At 44.4% G+C, this 19011-nt stretch overlaps 1 protein-coding gene and 1 non-coding gene across 4 annotated transcripts in view; both read right to left on the bottom strand.

Moving 5' to 3' along the window:
* The window catches only part of LOC139059301 (solute carrier organic anion transporter family member 4A1-like), a 155772-nt gene that overhangs the window by 57355 nt on the left and 79406 nt on the right, over window positions 1-19011 (bottom strand). The window lies entirely within an intron of this gene.
* Window positions 12997-13166, bottom strand: LOC139059748 (U1 spliceosomal RNA). The gene has a single exon (XR_011514345.1). It is a non-coding gene; the product is annotated as a U1 spliceosomal RNA (small nuclear RNA).

Here is a 19011-nt window from a genome sequence, read left to right as displayed (position 1 = left end):
CCCCCCAAAATATTCCACAATGGCCTTCGTGGCCGGACACGCATAGTATTTTGTCCGTACCCCCAAAGAAGGTCTTCTGGTGGCTGTTGGTTGACGACACAGACCAAACAACCGTCTGTTGATCGTCTATCTCGCAAGTATACAACAGACACGTACGAAGCACGTAGTCTATATATAGTCTCCGGCATCATGCAACTCTGACATTCCGGGCTGTCCTCCCGCCCAATAAGATGGCGACATCGTTGTGCAAGTAGCAGCTGCTAGAGCAATATGCATTTGCGCGCTACGATTTTTCCAAGCACACAGGAAACATCGGCGTCATGGAAGGCTGGGCCAGCTTGTTGACGATGATGGTGAGTAGTACAAAAAAAAAAACAGACGGTGCATTGCACTTCTATCTTTCTTTTATGTCCGCCTCTTCAGATTATGATACTCTCCGTAAACAAAGAGACTGCCCTTCCTTCGCCATGTATTGAAACAAATGGCCCAGCGGCAGACAGGAATGGGCGCAAACGCAATCGAGAGAAGGAGACTTGAGTCTTGATTGAAACATTCATTAATTGGACATCAGGACACATAGCCGAGCAGCGACAACGCAGACAAAAGAAGCACATAACGTATCGGTGTCACTCCGTCGTGCAACTTTATTACCTGCGGGATATTTACGCCGCCTGATTCGGGTATAAACAAGAACTCCCCTGGGCCATGTTTACACTAGAGTTCTTCCCGCGAGCATGTCGCAAAACATGTTTGCGCGCAACGCTTATCTTAATTTTGCGTGTCAACGGTGTGTATACTACTTACTTTGCTGCATGTTTGGGGAAAATTAATCAGGCTTACGTTGCACTGCCTTAGGCAGCTAAAAGCAGGGAGGTCACCGAGCAGGCACGCGATTTTCTTTCGGTGCCTTCCTTTGTTAATTTTTTCGCTGTAATGGGTATACGTGTAAAGTAGCAACTACGACGACGATGTGTGAAACTTTGATGAACATCGTCATGAAAATTTACTGCTACAAAAAGGAAAAGATGCGTGCGCACAACATCATTTTTTGTCTCGTGCATCTCAGTTTGTTTATCTGCTAGCGTGCAATTACTAGAGCGACAACTTCGGCTTCGATAATTGAAATCGTGAGCAGGCTGCTACAACTATAATCAGAAAGAGAAAAAAAGCTGTAACGAATAGTGAGTCACGTGAAAAACAAAACGTAGCGGAGTGAGCGTTCCTGTGTTCAATGCCCTCGAAGCTTCTGTCCTTAATTTATTTTACTACTTCAGAAGAATGCGTTAAGGGAATTCACACTAGAGCTGGTGACGGACAGAGGGACGAGACTCCCGTGAGAATACGCGAGTACAGTGGCACGGACGTCGATGTTTGTGACTCCTATAACGAGACCGAGCTGCGGGGGGGAACGCCACGGTCGACACAAGTCGCAACTTGCTCCGGCGTGATGTTCCTGGAAGCTTGCCCAGCATTCCCTCGAACTCACGTAGTGGTGTTGACCGGAACGCATCCGTCAGCGCCTCGTACATCCGTACGGCGGGCGCGAACCACGGCTGGGGACCCGGGCAGCGGCAGCAGCGATCGTTTACTCAACAAGCTATATGGAGCGCCGATTTATCACTTCGAGTGCACGCCATGGACTGCGACCCTACTGAGCATCATGGCCCGACGACTACGGTGGGCCTACGTCACGACGGTTGGAGGCGTTCCCGTACCGTACCTCGACTGCGGGGCCGTGGCTCTTGCTCGAGATAGCCGTGAATGAACTGGAGAGGACCCCATGCAGCGAGGTTTTTAGGCAGACCTTACAGGAGAGGGTCCGGGGGAGAGGAATTTAGGAATGCGCCAAGTGCGCATCGTGCAATAAACGAGCCGCACTTGCACCGGTCGATGTCTTTCCTCCTCAGCGACTCAGACAAGAAGCGGATTTCGCAGTAATGGTCAGCACTGGAGAAAGGGGCTGGCGAACATCACTGCTGTGTTATGTATAAAGAAAACAGCTTTCAGCGCAGGTGTTTCTTTTTTTTTTGAGAGAGAGAGAGAGAAATATGAGGGAAACTTGGTTTAGGAACTCGAGCACGAAACTGGTATTTGAAATGTTTCACCATACTAGCGGCAAAATAAAGCCAAAGATCGTGATATATCCATCGTGACATCATCAGGGCAGCGTGTCGTCACAGCCAGTGTGCGTGCGTCCCCGTGTATAGCTCAGTCGCTTACAAAATTTGAGACTGAAAGTGTATGCCCTGCTTTCTATAGGAACTCCATCCAGGTTTATATAAAGCAAATAAATGCTGAACGGAATGCCGGCGATAAAGTTGGCTTCAGTAGAATCGTTTTCCTGAATACTGTCCGAACGCGCTAGGTAAAGTGGTAATGGGAGGGTTTTGGGCAGTATACGCTACTGAAAGGTCGGCTTCTTTCCTCTCTCTGCACACGGCCTTTGTTTTTTGTCTTTCACATGTCTTTCTCAATGCGGGAAGAGATTCGCGTTTACTGTGCAACTTCGTGATACAAATTGATTCAGCATGCGAAAATAAATATAGTAACCGCAAGGGATTACATAACCTGAGGAGAATGCGTCGTATCCTCAACGATCCTTTTGTTCTATCATGTGCTGTTTGTTCATCGCGGCGAGCGCAAATCAACTTGCCCAACCTCGCTCTTTTGTGTCAGTTGTGCAAGTCGAATTTCTTAATTGACATTCGCACAAACTATCGACAATGAATTTTATACATCACGTTTTCTTTTGTTCTTTTATTTCTTAATCTCAACCTCATCATTATCATAATTAACGTCCTCCTTCGCATCTTCATTGAGACCCATGAGGAATTATTCTGACCCCCTTCATTCCTGCTGCGCAAATAATTAATGATGCAATCAAATGACTTAATTTTAACATTACAATATGAAGAGTACAGATGTTGAAGGCCGTGAACTAAGAGCCGTAAGATTACTTGATGAGGTCCGCCATCCCTTTAACTTGGCGCAGGTGCTCAGGACATAATCAGAGAACGAAAATAATGGTTATCTTTACAAAAATAAAACGAAAAAGACAGCAATAAAAGTGAAAGGAAAATTTCCAGGCGATCAACGGGAAGTACTGATTTATTTGTTTCATGAATTCTTCCATCTTGAAGGCAGAATTCCAAAGCTAAAGAAAGGTTTAAAGCCACGCCTTGTTTCAATACCTCTTTGGCTTATTTGCCCTCTTAAAAAACATGTGTAACGAACAAACGAGAAAAAATGGGTCAACACAGGGCCCGATTTTTATTAATCATATCGCAAGATATGTGATATCTAAGGTATGTGATATCTAAGTTATTTAAAACATGCGACATCTTAAGATATGTGATATGTGTTTGTTGGCTTCTTATGGTGTCATGACCAAGGTAAATAAAACTTATTTCGAAAAATATTTTGCTACTTAGGGACATGCAGAAAAATGTTGCTTTTGGCATGTACTATTTGTAGTGAAATTATTAATTCCTTAGTGGTGGCTGTGCTTTTTGAAGTCATACCAAAGCACAGACAGGTTTCCGGGCACCTGATTTAGAAATACGTAATATCTGTCAGATAGAGAATAACTTTCCCTTTAGCGATCAGACTCCCCTCGCTGTTAGGCTGTTGTGGGTTTTAAAAATCAGAAAACAAACTAAGCCGCGCCATGATCAAGAATAATGCGTTGGGCACCCATTTCGACACGAGTGGGGCAAAATGGATAAGCGCGCGCCGAAGCCGTAGCAGCTGTGCGTACTCCCACCTCTTCCTTAGGTTGCCTTTGGACACCATACTTTGTGACCACTAACCCTTATCTCGACACTCAACCTCTTGCTTCCCGTACATCGTATTTCTTCATTTTACATGAAATTTCCGGAGTTACAAGAACCTGAAAAGCATATTGAAGAGTATTACAGTCTGAAAACTTTTTAATTCTACTGAAGTGAGACATGGCGACAGGGGAAAAATCTGAAAGGCCCTGTAATGGCTAAGCACACGTAGCGTAAAAAGAATGGGAGATAAACTTCAATTTTTCGTCTGCGCAACATACGAGGTGCGACGTAATATCCCGTCTCTTCCTAACTTGCGTGGGACTGAGCATTTAAGGTGCGATAGAATAGATAAGCGAGTAGTAATAAGATAATCCTGTGTTTTTTTAATGGTTCCATACTATACTTCTTAGCAGGTAGCCCTGTTCAAGCAGCAACAAATGGGATAAACGTGCCAAATCGCACTAACCCCTGAATTTTTCGGTGCAATGGTGCCGCTGATGTCATCCTTAGAGCCAATGGCTTCGTGTCACCTAATTTATAAATTTGGAAACGTGTCTTGTACGTCGGAAAGTGTGCAACTATGCCGGGATGAGTATACTTTTCAGCATTGTCGACAGCGAACTTTATATGCTCCCAAGCCGCATCAAATTGCGAGAATACAAGCAGCAGTGCAATTTCAAAATTATCTCACGCTATTTTTTCCTGCAGGAATGCTTTACTAATGCACTAGGTTCCTTGTCCTTTGATGTCTTGCATCGGCAATGACTGTATCGCAACGTTCCACAAACCACGCAGTTCCGCTGAGTGTGCCACTTCTACAAAGACCTCAGGTAATTGGTGCAACTACATTGAAAACCCTTCTACAAAGAGAAAAAAAATATGACGCTTTTTTAAAAGACAATTTCTACAATGAGCGTGAGTCCATGTATTTTGGTAAACAAAGCAACATTTTCTGTTGACGATGTAAACTGGTCAAAATCATGGCAGTACGTGCAAATGTTCTGCCAAGGTTGCAAATACGCTGGTCCCGCTAAAATGAGCTGGGCCACTCTTTCTACATTTACATGTTTGTATAAAATGTATCATTAGAGAGTTTTAGTTTAGGGGACGCAAGCGGCTTGCGTATGCAAGAACTAGGGGCGACGGTACTGCGCATCGCAGACCGCTACGTCTACTGGCGTCCTTGGGTTGTTTGGCCGGCTTAGGGGCATCGCTGCCCCTAAGTGGTCACGTTACCCCAGTGACTCTCACGGCATAGGAGCACTTACGGGTAGCTAGCGGGTTGATAACCTAATAAATCTTTCGCCAAGTGTCGACAGACGTCGTTTTTATATATATTAGAGAGGTTCAGCGTGTCTGGTATTCGGGTAAACGCAGGCTGGGGCGCTGGGGCGGAGCCACGAACGGGAGTGGCCTGCATGGTGCAGCCACCTGGCGGCGCAACGCTCAAACGGACAAAAGCAGCTAATATTGCTTTAACCAAGTCTATTCTAATTCGCTGCTGGTGTAAATTTTCGGCACTAGTGTAATTTTGTTGCTGCCAAACATTTAAACCCGCAGCAAAGTAATATACACTTGGTTACTGCAATATTAGCTGTTTTTGTCTGTTTGAGATTTGCACCACCAGGTGGCTCCACCATGCAGGCCGCTACCGTTCATGGCTCCACCCCAACGCCCCAGCCTGCGCTTATGCCGGACACTCTAAACCTCTCTATTAACTGCTTTAATTAAGAATAGTTCCATGTGCTTTACTTCAAATGCTTGATTTCATGTTTTAAAAATGATAACGCAGTAAATATCAGACGTTGGTGGCGCTGCGAGCGCATGCAGCCTCACTGCGGCTTGCGTTTGGGGCCGCTAACCTATAACGTGTTTCTACTTGCGTATGCAAACGCAAACGCACCCAAGCGCTAGGGGGCCCAACGCCTTGCGTCCCCTAAACTAAAGCTCTCTAACGTCAGAATAAAATTTGCCAGAATAACGTATGCTCATAGCGCTGACGTGTTAGTAACTTATCAAATTTTCTGGAGCATTTTTAGATAGCCTTCTAATGGACTAGAACGCTAGGGGCCTCTTGTACGAAGCATTTCGCCCGTCGGTCTATTCAGCCCCAGATAAGATGCTCAGTAGGAGCGACCACAAGTTATCGTTTGCAGGAAGTTTTTCTTTCGTTATTGGCACATTATGGTGACGCGTTTTGCTCGACAGTTTACTCTGAGGCAACTTACTGACACTTGCGCGAAGCACTTTTGATGAGTGTATATTAAGCCACTACTTCTGCGCATCGATCAAACCATCGTAGCTTCACATTCTCTTGATCAGTACGCATACTCCAACATCCTTCCTGACATTGGAGCTTCATAAGAGAAGCGCGACCTTAAATAGAAACAATGGTCTAGCAGTAAACTGTACTGAGGTCTGCTAGTCTACCATCTCTTGTGTGGATGTTTCCCATGCAACATAATTTCCTGCAAGATCTCTCCTGCGTATGTATTTCCCCCTTGACCTTAGATTGCTCATCTTCAACTGTCACTATATCCGAGTGGCTGGAAATATTTATAGCGCTTATCAATTGAAACTGGTTGCTACTAGCAAAGCGGCGAACCACTCGATCGTTGCAATGTTAACTATGTCGCAACAGCTGGTGTGAGCCTCGCTGGTAGTTTTATAGTGCACTTCACATTGCTGTGTGAACAGTGAACAGTGTGAACCAGTTTAAAAGGAACTCATGCAGCAAGCCTCAAGTGTCTTTTGTACTATCTCTAGATGCGACATGTCAAAGTCACGGAGTTCCTCGGTGACTTTAGATATTTAGCTGCTGTCGCTAGTTGTGCTCAGCATTTTGTAGGCCTACTAGAAGTATGGGAATCAGTGGCCATGTATAAACATTGACTGCGATAGAGGAGAGCACACATGCGGAGAAATTGAGAGAAGGCGTGATTCCCCGAACATAACACAGGCACTACGAGACTAAGCCGCTTTAATGAAATTGTAATGTAAGGTTTTCTTTCAACAGTTTGTTGATGGTTCAGATGATGTTTCTGTGCTCCGCTTACCACTTATCCAAAAATCGTTTCTTTGAGAAACACGTACGTGCTGGCTAGGAAAGACCCTAGAACCAGTCATAATGCTTCGTACAGTCACCAATACCCAACCATGATGATTTGTAGAGCACACTTGGACACCAGGTTCGGCTTAAAACCTACATTACACTCAAAGACGATCAAGAAGGTTCCATATGCGAGAAAAAGAGACCCATGTCTGACAAACATTTCGCCTTTACGCGGTTCTTCCTGTGCCAGCTCCTTCTTCTCCCTCCCCTTAACTTTTCCTCTGTTTTGTTATACTCGTTGCACACTTCGGGCATGTACGTACTCTTCTGATTATTGAGACGGAACCTTTACTGCTTTTAAGATTTGCATCGATCTATGCCTTGATTTATTTCATGCAATTATGTATTGCAGTTCCCGAAAACGGCTGATGGAATGGGCTGGTTCTCATACAGCAAAAATAAGATCCCTGGGTGAGAACCTTAACCCAGCGCTACTCTCAGATGTGACATTCTGGGAGAGGTAATGGTGGCCAAGCTACTATTACAAATAATCGATAGTGATGCTTAGGACTAAATTTGATGCCTTGACCCAAAGTCGCGACCTTCAATGCGGCGCGATCGTTCATCGTAACATATATCAAAGCATTTTAGGTTTTCTTCGCCAATGAGCTTACACTCGTTGAGCCTTCTTCTGAGAGCGCTTCATCGACCAAGGCGAGGCAGTTTTCGTGCGCACTTTTTTTTTATGTCTTGTCGGTTATACTCCTGCTCGAAGGTCGCACCTGGCTAAAATTGCAGCGCACCCTATAAGCTCTTTAATCCACCGATGGTTCGTCGTGTCTTTCACTTACGTTAGTGCCAAGCCCTCCAGTAATGTTTGGTTATCCAAGATAGCTGCAGTATTCGGAAACATACTATAAGGGACACTGGGGACAGCTGGGCTTTAGACATCGCGACCTAAGTGCGCATGCCTAGGCCTCAATGCCGGCTTTCAAAGCGAGCAGAGGCTCGCTGGCTAAGTGTGCTTTCGCAGTTCTTCTTAAACATTCACAATGCATATTTTGGCCCAGGACTCCACCATTTTGTCTGCGACATGTGCGCTCATACAGACTCGTTGTATACAGACAACACAACATGCACACTTTGTAACCTCTACAATACATCCGTGTTAGTGAACTTCGATGTCCTATCATAAGGTTATCTTTCACTCTCACTTACAAATTATCTTGATGCACCAACGCTTGCTGTGTTCTTATGACAAAAACAATTGCAACAATATTCTGAAAACAAAAAGAACGTCTTACGAATATACGGTACTGCTACTTGTGTCTTTCGTTTCCGAATGGAGAAAAAGCAGCAGCAGGTGTGTTCAAGAGAATGCCACGAGAGCTTTGAACACCTGCATCAATAAATATAGGATGTGTCAGTAAAATCAGCGATATTATACTGTGTGGTCTGTAAACATACCTTAGACTGAAAGAGATGCCCATAATGAATAGGAACCCATAACAGGTGAAAAATTCTCGCACTTCCACGGAAGCATATTCGAGAGAATATCAGCCATTAGTCGTTACTACCGATAAAGACATCGCTTTATGTCCTTTCTATCGGGTGATAACACACGAAAAAGGACAAAACTGTCCACTATTTTGCCGACTTTGCAAGAAAAGCGTACAGCCCATTAACATCATAGCTTCTAGGCACTCGCTTCTGAGAGCGGAATCACAGGTAACAATAACCATGCCAGATGGTGCAGGTTTTAAGCATTCACGGATTCATAATCATTTTATCGATATTGTGGTACAATTGCAGCACAAAATGCTGGGGGAACAAACTAAATGTCGCAGAAGGCCTGACCAGATGTAGTCCCAATCATTGCGCTTTGACAGAGGCAAAACAAAAGGTCGGTGGTCATATTAGGCATATTAATATTGGCACAACGCGGACGGAGCCCTTAAGTTCGCTATGGTGGAGAAACGTTCGTTACAGCGTGTACTTGTGACTGTATTTCCTGTCAAATATACATAGCGAAACAGTCTCATCAAAATCTCTGTGTTACGCAAGCCCATGCTGTAAAATGTCCTACGCCTCCTTTTTCAAATGCATTAATTTGTGTTTCCCAAATTTTATCGTAACTTTTTCAGGGCACGAGTTTTCTGCTGCGCAACGTGACCCCGCGGATGACTTGTAGAGCGGAAACGGCAACTCAGCTTCGGCGTGCGTCATTTAAAATGTGGCAGATACACTCTAGCATATTCAATTCCTTTTACAACGTCACAAGCAAATACATTAAACAAAACAAATTACAGTACATCTTGAATGTACCCACCAATCCGCATTGCAGCCTTCGACAACCATAACATGAGAACACCAGAAATAAGAACCAATTACGGAAAACAACTACTTAGTTACCAGGTACACCCGTGAGCAAAAGTATACGGACCAGGGATCGCGCGATAAAACAAATTTTCTCCTTTGTCTGTGAATGCAACTTGAAAGTAAAGATTGCAACCGAAACTTGGCATAACCAATTTTCCAGTGCACCCTTAAGTTTCCGTTTATGCGTGTTAATTACGAAGAAATTCCGTTTTATCAGTGACCCTGTGGTCCGTATACTTTTGCTCACGAGTGTACCTTCACTACTAAATCGCCTACGGGATTTTGACGATGAAATTATAGAGTATTGGAATAAATCATTCAAAACTTTTCTCATTGTGAACAATATTGAGTTTGTCTGATTAGAACCACACTATAAATTGTCAGTCTTTTGTTTCCTTTGTTTCCTGCTTGTGTTTGGTTTGAAACGAAATGCATCGTACTTTGAGTATCCTGTTGGTTTCTCATATTTATTGTATACATGTTTTGCTTCACCAAAATAATATTCTGTCTCGCGACTCTCCAGTTGATTTCAGTATGTATGTATGATACATGCTGCTGCGTACGGCCTGCGTGCCAAATTGTTGTGGGAGCAGAAGCCTCCGTCAGGCCACATGGCCTTTAGCTTCGGCTTCCTTTCTGTTGTAAACAGGAGTAATAAACTCCATTCATTCATTCATTCATTCATTCATTCATTCATTCATTCATTCATTCATTCATTCATTCATTCATTCAATTAGTGAATTTTTGGTAATTAGCTTAAGATGTGTATCGATTTTTGGAGCAAATTATGTCCACTTACTAAAATAAGATTATCCACAGCAAGCGTTCCTTAAAATTCCACAAAGCCTAGAAATGGTCCCCTCGTATTTTGCACTTGTCCAGTTTACATGCACGAATGGGGGCTTCAGCCTTTATTCCAGAAAACGTCAACAGAAACCATTCTCGAAGGACTTTAATTTGGCCCCATCGCCCCACCAAAGATACGCTGCGACGGTTGCAGACGCTACAGTTGTTAGCAGGACTCGACTTGACTTTTGTAAGAGTGGCACCTTTCTGCGTCCACATCTTCACGTCCTTGTCCTTGTAGCCATCATCGTCCACCCTATTGTTCATTTTACAGCGCCACTGTTATGGACGCATTCCAATAGCCGTTTCGGTTAGCGATGTTGTCCGCCGCCAACACCGATTCAGAATGTTTATAGTGTGTCGTAAGTTATACATCATTGTTTTAGGCATTCTTTAAGTAAGCGAACCTATGGGCTGTCAAACTTAATCATGAAGAAATTACCACCTTTTCAGTAAAGTAACTTTAAGTGCCTCACCCCCTGTTAACTTGGGGTGGCTTGCAGGAACGTTTATTGACGAAAATAATAACGAATTTAAGAAAGCGTTCTAGTGTGGACCAGGATTGTCAAGGGAACATTTAAGAACGCGTTCATAAATTAGTTATTTTTTTTTCGTTATTAAATAGGGGTGTGCGAATACTGAAATTTTCGAATACGAATCGAATACGAATAAGGCGAAAAACTGTCTTCGAATATCGACTCGAATATCGAATATATGTGTAGTATTAAAAAATTGCAAAACGAGGTATCAATAGCTTTATTACCCTTTTAAAAATAATATTGCATTTTACGAGGTTGCTTCAGGTTAAAGAGGCACTCATTGTAGGTAATGCACTCAGGTAATGTCAGGTAATGCTCTGTCAGGTAAACGCTTGTTCCTTCGCAGATTATCGCGAAGGAAAATTGACTGCTCAACATATTCACAAAGTAAGGGCTCTCTATGCACTGTGACAACATTTGTTCAGGTAACATTTTCTAGGTGCATATATTATTGCTCATACTTACAAAGCCCGAAAGTGCTTCATATATTGTTATGAAAGAGCCCTGGAATAAAGCTTGGTAAAAAAAAATTGAAACTGATCATGTCTCACGGGCCTGATGCAGATAGACTAGAACAGAGCGTACACATTCATAGTAAGGTTCGTTACAGCACTTAAGATCACAGTGCTGTAACGCTCTGTCGTCGTTTGGTACCTTCTCTTGTCCTTGTTTTGTGTTGCACTGTAACGAACCTTACTATGAATCCCAACCAACTGGCCCAATTTGCCATCTTGATGCAGAGCATACAAATAATGAGCGATCATGTGAAGATCTCAGTGAATAAACATGTTCTTAGGAGAATGTGGAGCAAGCATATAATTCGTTAATTGCTAAATTATTCACAGTCTATCCGAATATTCGCCGTTTCGACCACTATTCGGCCGTCCTCGAATATTCGGGAATTTACGAATATGCATTTCTCGAATCGAATACGCTTCGAATAAGGAAAATATTCAATTCGTATTCGAAATTTCGAATATTCGCACACCTCTATTATTAAATGTTCGTGCAAGCCGCCCCTGGTTAGCTTCTCTGACCTTTCCCTATCACTTTCTTTATCATTTTTCCCTTTTTCTCTCCCTTCCCCATTCATGGACGTCTATTTCGTTTTTCCTGCTCCCTTGGAATTTTTCATGCGTGTATAATCTGTAGAGGTGCTACTTGTCATCTGCCTTTAACAGACACAGAACAAATATTTCTTTTCTTACTATCGATGAAGTATTTAATCATCATCATAATCATCATCATCATCAAACGCAGCATCAGTAGTTAGGATTACCCGCCGTGGTTGCTCAGTGGCTATGGTGTTAGGCTGCTGAGCACGAGGCCGCAGAATCGAATCCCGACCACGGCGGCCGCATTTTGATGGGGGCGAAATGCGAAAACACCCGTGTACTTAGATTTAGGTTCACGTTAAAGAACCCCAGGGGGTCGAAATTTCCGGAGTCCTCCACTACGGCGTGCCTCATAATCAGAAAGTGGTTTTGGCACGTAAAACCCCATAATTTAATTTAATTTAGTAGTTAGGATTTGCATCATAAGCACCGATTACTGATGCAGAGTATTCGCAGCGCCAAGTGCGCTGTAGGTGTGCCGCCGACATCTCTAACGCGCATCGGCAGCTCTGGGTTCCGTCTGTATGTTCCTCACTATTATTTCTCCTCTCAGTCAATTCCTTCCAGTTGTGTATGATTATTTTCAACGGACGCGGGGGAGCGCACAGGTATTGAACTAACTACATGCGAAGTATCAGCCTTCTAATCATTTGTCTGCGATATTTGCAAATCGCTCAGTTATGTGCTGTACGGGACTGCTCAGTGGCCATTAGGGAAAAAGTGGTATATATTTGCGCTAGTTCCCATTACTCCAGCACGTACGCACTTTGATTTTAAGCACGGCCTGCATGACATATGCGCGAAATCCTAGCTTGCCAGCGAACCCTGCGTATTAATCGGCAGAATTTTTCGCGGTGTACCACGGACTCCCTCCCCCCTTCACTTCTGCATTTCCCCTCATATAAGGTACCCGTATTCCATCAATAAAATTTAGTTGACAGTCAGCGCTTGTGTCTCGTCCTTCGTACTTTGTGGTTGCATGTATTCGCGCTGTTACAATTTTTATGTCAAGTATGCACCCACTCGCCCAGAAAGAAATTTTAATGTATACCACGAACGCGGCAGGTATTAATACAGTCAAATGTCTTTATAACGAAGTGCCTGGGCTCTCCAAACTCATTTGTTATACAGTTACTTGGCTTTAAGCTAACAAATAAGCGGGACAGGATTATTCCTTCGTTATACAGGGGAATTTGTTGTAGAGGTGTTCGTTGTCGAGGCGCTCGGTGTCACTAAATTCGCATTAGCTGCTAACGAAGCCGAACCAAGTAAACATAGGCCCGAAAGCCCAGAGGGGCAGGGCGCGGACGCCTCCGCCCACGCTACCAAAAATTGAATGCTCCAACATAGTAAGGGCGTTGGCGAGATTAGCCGTGCCGCATGCAGAGAAACGTGCAATGGCTTGGGCCAACTCGAGCAGGTCGCCTACGTGATCACGACGCTGCAAGCACCAAGTAAGTATGACTGCGATACATCACCCTCTCGGTTGTCCACTCTTTCGCCCTAAAACGTAGTGCAAGTTCTGAGAGAATCGACGACCAAATTTTCTTTGGCAATGTTGCTACATTTTTCGTTACAAATAACCCGACGCAACCAAGAAGCTTCACGCACATACATCTTTTTGCTGAAATTGCACCACGCTTTCTGTTGGTTACCTAGTTTTATTGCAAATAGTAAACAAATATGCATTAAAGGGGCCCTGAACGACCCCTCGGGCTTGGTGAAATAACATAGTCGCGGGTAGCATAGGCTGCTGTGAACATCTCAACCAAGTTTTGCTACCGTACACGCTGCGGGGAGCTCGCAAGCGCATCGCCAAGCCACCTTTCTCTTGAACGCACTATTTTCAACAGGTTTCAAAAGATGAAGCGCCAACACTGACAGCACACTAAGAAGGAACAAAGACAGGACGGCGGGGCATCAGCGTTGCATTAGTTGCAAGTAGCGCCTTGTCCTCTCCTTGTTCCTTCTTAGTGTGCTGTCACTGTTGGCGCTTCATCTTTTGAGAGCTACGCACCAACTAGCCCCACAACGTGTTTTATTCAACAGAAGGCCCTGTCCTTACTCTCTTCTAAATGCACTATTTCATCATCGGACGCACTTTTTCGTCATCTGATGCACTATTTCGTCATCGGACGCACCATTACGTCATCGGACGTATCATTACGTCATTGGATGCACTATTTCGTCATTCTGTTAGACGTCTGGTATTGACCTACAGCGGACATCACGCTGCGGTCCGCTACATGACGTAGATACCGTGGCCGCCGCGGGGTGCCGCCACGAATCCACCGGCTAAGCGCACTGCGCGGCTCGCTGAGGACAACCGCGATTGGCTTATGTTTAGCGCGTCGTAGTCACCAAAGGAAATTCGAACTGCGCACCACGGTGACATTGAAAAGGCGGAGCATTGTGGGCACGCCCCACTGCGCCGCAGCCTTCGCAGCGCAAGGCATTCAAGCACAGCAAAAGCCGTGTTTTGCGTGCCAATAACTCCGCCTCTACTGAACGCGTTGAATCCCTTTTTTTGCGGCAAAGTATTTCAAAAAGAGTATATTGTCGCTTCAAATGCCTTTCTAAGAAACACTTGAATAAAGAGTGGTTCAGGGCCCCATTATGGTCAGGGGTTTTACGTGCCAAAGCTAATATTTGATTATTAGACACGCCGCAGTAAGAATTAATTTGGCCACCTGGGGTTATTTAACGTGCGCCGAATACACGCTATCCAGGCGTTTTCGCCACTTCACCCCGCCCCCTCCCCATCGAACGTAGACCGTCACCGAAGCTGTTTCTTTTCTATAATTCCGAGAGGGTAAAACATTCTAGGGTTTAACGTACTAAAAGCACACCGTAGTAAGGGACTCCGGAATAATTTGGCTATCTAGGTTTCTCTACCATGCACCGAATCCACAGTACACGGGTGGCTTTACATTTCCCATCCATGGAAATTCGGCGGCCGCGGCCGGGATTCGATCCCACGCCCTCGGGCTTAGTTCTGAGAGGTTTCGCGGCACGCCGCCAATTTCGGAAATTTATTGCCTGCCGCAAACATCGCGTACCGGGTGTGACTGAAACTGAATGAGAACTACACAAGTGTGTTTATAAACGTGTTCTCACCACAAGACTTCCCAGCGCCAATTCTGACGTTTGTATACATCGCACGTTACCAGCGCTTTCAACTTGACCTGAAATTATACGATGGGGTATCCGCAATCACGGGTAACTGCGCGAAACATATTCCCGATGAAATTCTCTTACAGAAGCGTTTCGGATAAATTTTTCTTGACTTCCTTAGGCACCCTCCGGGCGAGTTGCGACAGCGCGAGAGTTTGGTGCAAAAGTTGGCCAGGCTTAGACAGCCCCTTTTCGGTGGAAATAAAAGTTCTTCATTCATTCATTCATTCATTCATTCATTGGCCGCGGAAAGCAGTATCCGCTGCACGAGTATGGTGTTTATGGAGCCTATGGTGTTGCGCAGCTAAGCACGAGGCCGCGAGGTTAAATCCCGGCCGTGGCGGCCGCATTTCGTGATGATGATGATGATGATGATGATGATGATGATGATGATGATGATGATGATGATGATGATGATGATGATGATGATGATGATGATGATGTCCTTGATGAGATTGGCGCTTACCCACTCGCGGGGATTGGCCAAGAGTCGGGCAGACTTTGCTTGTGTGTTCAGAAAAGGAGGTAAAAATCTAAAATTTTGTTACATGAATTTAGGCGAGGGAAAATCGAAACGGTTCAGTAGATTGTCATGCTACGTAGAGGGAAAAAAATAATTATATGTAATATATCAATGAGGCAATAGAGGAGGAATGAATAGAATAATATGGTCATCAATGAAATCGGTTTGATTCAATAATAAATTTTTCTAAGGCATTTCGTGAGGGACGAAATGCAAGAAACGCGCGTGTCCCGTGCATTGGTGGCACGGTAAAGATTCCCTAGTGGTCAAAATGAATACAGAGTACCCCTCTACGGCGCACCTCGTAATCAAATCCTCGTTTTGACAGGTAAAACCACAGAATTCATTAATTGAATCACAGAGTCTATTTGTTATGCGCTGGTCTATACTACATTGTGGCTTTCGTGATAAGATATTCGTCGAAAATATGGCATCGGTTCTTACTCGCCGTTACTAGAAGCGTTTACACTTCTGCACAAACTATCTGCCTCGACACGTTACGGTGGTCGCACAACAACTGGAAGCGTTACGTGGTAAGGATGGTGACTCAACCGGACAGATAGACACAGTAGACGCAGGAGCATGTGGTGACTGCAGCAATTTGGCAGAGAGGTTGAATTTGTAAAAAGAATGATCACGCAAAAAAAAATACGACCTGAGGATCAAGGTCGCCCGCAGAAGTTTATAGACGTCTGGGCCGTTAGTTCACCTTATACTCTCCCTAATATCTCAAAGACAATGGAATAGCACCTTCCCACCAGTCAGCTTGTGAAGAATCTGTGGTACAGTGGCGTACGATGTGAAGCTTAAATTGCGAACATCGACCGTTATAGCAAATGTACTGTCGCATGTGATTTACGGCGCGGTGGAGACGAGACTGAACGATTGATACTATAGATTCCTCACTCTCCGCCATTTGCTGTTTCTTGCCGCAGCCACCTCTCCCGTTGAGATGCACTCGTTCTTTCTTCATTCTTTTTTTTAAGCGATTAGTATTTTTGCATCTTTTGCCCGTTTGCGTCAGGTCGGTGTTCGAACTCGTCAAGGAAAACGTTTTTTTCGCTCGATAGCTAGCTTGTTCGTTCGTTTGTTCATTCGTTCGTGTTATTCGCTTACATTGACAATCATCCTTCAAGGCTTCTGCACAATGTTTCTTTTTTTTCAATTTTTTGTGTAACCATGCCTTTTTCTCACCTGACGTGATGCGAGGACGTCACGCCAAGGCCAATACAGAACTATGTATCTCGATGATAAGCAAGGGGTAGCGTGTGTTATTTCACCTAATTTTTGTGCGAGCAGCCGGATGGCTTGAAAAAAAGATGCCGTTACTATTCTGCGACTGTTTGCGTATGCCTAACTAACGCATGTCGAACAACTGCTTTAAAAAAATGTGCTTTAAAGTGTTCTAAGTGCTTTAAACGAATGAGTTGTCGCAGTTCACGGTGATAATTGTTTTAAGCGTTCTGTCATAATAAAAGCCGAAAAGAAGTGATTCTACGAAGCACGATGAAGAAATGAAGCAAGTGTGCCTGAGTGAAAGTGGTGCAGGCTGCAATAAACAGCAAAAACGTTGAGAGGAATATATAGTATCGTCCACTCTTGAATGAATGAATGAATGAATGAATGAATGAATGAATGAATGAATGAATGAATGAATGAATGAATGAATGAATGAATGAATGAATGAATGAATGAATGAATGAATGAATGAATGAATGAATGAATGAATGAATGAATGAATGAATGAATGAATGAACGAACGAACGAACGAACGAACGAACGAACGAACGAACGAACGAACGAACGAACGAACGAACGAACGAACGAACGAACGAACGAACGAACGAACGAACGAACGAACGAACGAACGAACGAACGAACGAACGAACGAACGAACGGACGGACGGACGGACGGACGGACGGACGGACGGACGGACGGACGGACGGACGGATGGATGGATGGATGGATGGATGGATGGATGGATGGATGGATGGACGGACGGATGGATGGATGGATGGATGGATGGATGGATGGATGGATGGATGGATGGATGGATGGATGGATGGATGGATGGATGCTGTGAGTGTACCCTTTGAAACGGGGTAGTGAGTTGCCCCACCAAGCTCTTATTATTATATTGCCTAATGTCCTACCTATGTTAAAAAGGAAAAAAAAGACAAGGAGAGAAAAATTCCCCCCATGAATTCCCATAACCAAACATTCTAAACTACTATTGTGAACTTTGTTTTTGCACGCCTCCGTTGTTTGTAGTTTCCCTACTTTTCTTCCACTAATCTTCCAATTTTCGATTACTGATCTCTACTGCGAACACGTTCACTTTCCCACTGCTCTCGCTGAACCCAAGGGCTTCAAGGAGGCCAGAGATGCCTATATCGTTAGCTGAGCAGATATATTCGCATTCTAATAAAACGTGCTCCATCGTTTCCCTAGCTTTACCGCAGCCAGAACATGCTTCTTCTTTCTTCTTATAGATGATTTTGCGTTCGATTCATGGGCGCCACCATCTTGTGCTGGTAAACAAATAAGTTCTCAGTTTTATGAAAAATCAAGTAACGTAACATGGTCAGGGAACGCTATACGCATTTATACAATTATTGTCATGCTTGCGAATGGGCTGTAGTAACGCGCACATTTCGTTAAAGATAAAAAGCAGCAGCGTTAACAGCCCAAGATGGCGGCACCTAAACGTTTCGGTAATATAGTCTATATCTCGTTTTAGAAGTGCCTGCTCTAAGGCATCCTGATCGCGCTCCTAAAAGTAATGAGCTGCTATTTGAGTTATCATAAATTGTTTCTTTCTTGATTTCGTTTTTGCCTGTTAAGCAGTTACTCATAGCAGTTTTTTTTACACTGCCGTCACCCACCAGATTATGTCAGCCTCTCTGACTTTCCGCTTAACGTTCTTTGTGGTCATGTTACTCACCATAGTGGTCACATACTTTCCGGTAAGTTGCCTCGTTCTTTTCCTCCCAGTGCCTCTTTTACCAGGAGATATCGGCATACCGTGACTACACGCCTGCTTATTAGATTATACACCTGCCGAGAGGATACATGGTGTTTAGCTCGCCCACAAGTTCCACTCTCAACACCGGGAATTCGAACGAAAGTAGGACTTTCGTCGCCAGCTCTCAAGGAGCTATCTCTACTCGTGTTGCACGAGTTATACAAGCACCATCTGCCGATATACACTGAAGGCACGACAACTGTGGACGGATCTACAGGAGCTCTGATCTTTCCCGAAAAACCCATGACCATTGGGTTAAAACATCTCATCAGACAACGTTGACTGCTGCAGAGCTTGCTGCACTTCGCAGCGCACTTCGCATGATCCATGAAGACCTACCTTGGAAATGGAGCATATTCCCTGACTCGAAGGCAGCTCTGCATTGTTTGCTATCCGCTCTACGTCGTGGACCACAAGACCAACTTGTTCTAGAAATGAGGCAGATATATAGCAGCTAGCCGAGAAAGGACATGAAATCGCTTTTCAGTCGCTCCTAGGCCGCTGCGGCATCAAAGGCAACGAAAACGCCGGTGAAGCTGCTAGGAGGGCTCACGAAGATGTCGTGAAGGAACCCATCCCCCTAT

The sequence above is a fragment of the Dermacentor albipictus genome, chromosome 4, assembly GCF_038994185.2.
Source record: "Dermacentor albipictus isolate Rhodes 1998 colony chromosome 4, USDA_Dalb.pri_finalv2, whole genome shotgun sequence".
Lineage (NCBI taxonomy): Eukaryota > Metazoa > Arthropoda > Arachnida > Ixodida > Ixodidae > Dermacentor > Dermacentor albipictus.
Note: the sequence above shows the minus strand (reverse complement) of the source record. Positions and strands in the feature narration are given on the sequence as shown.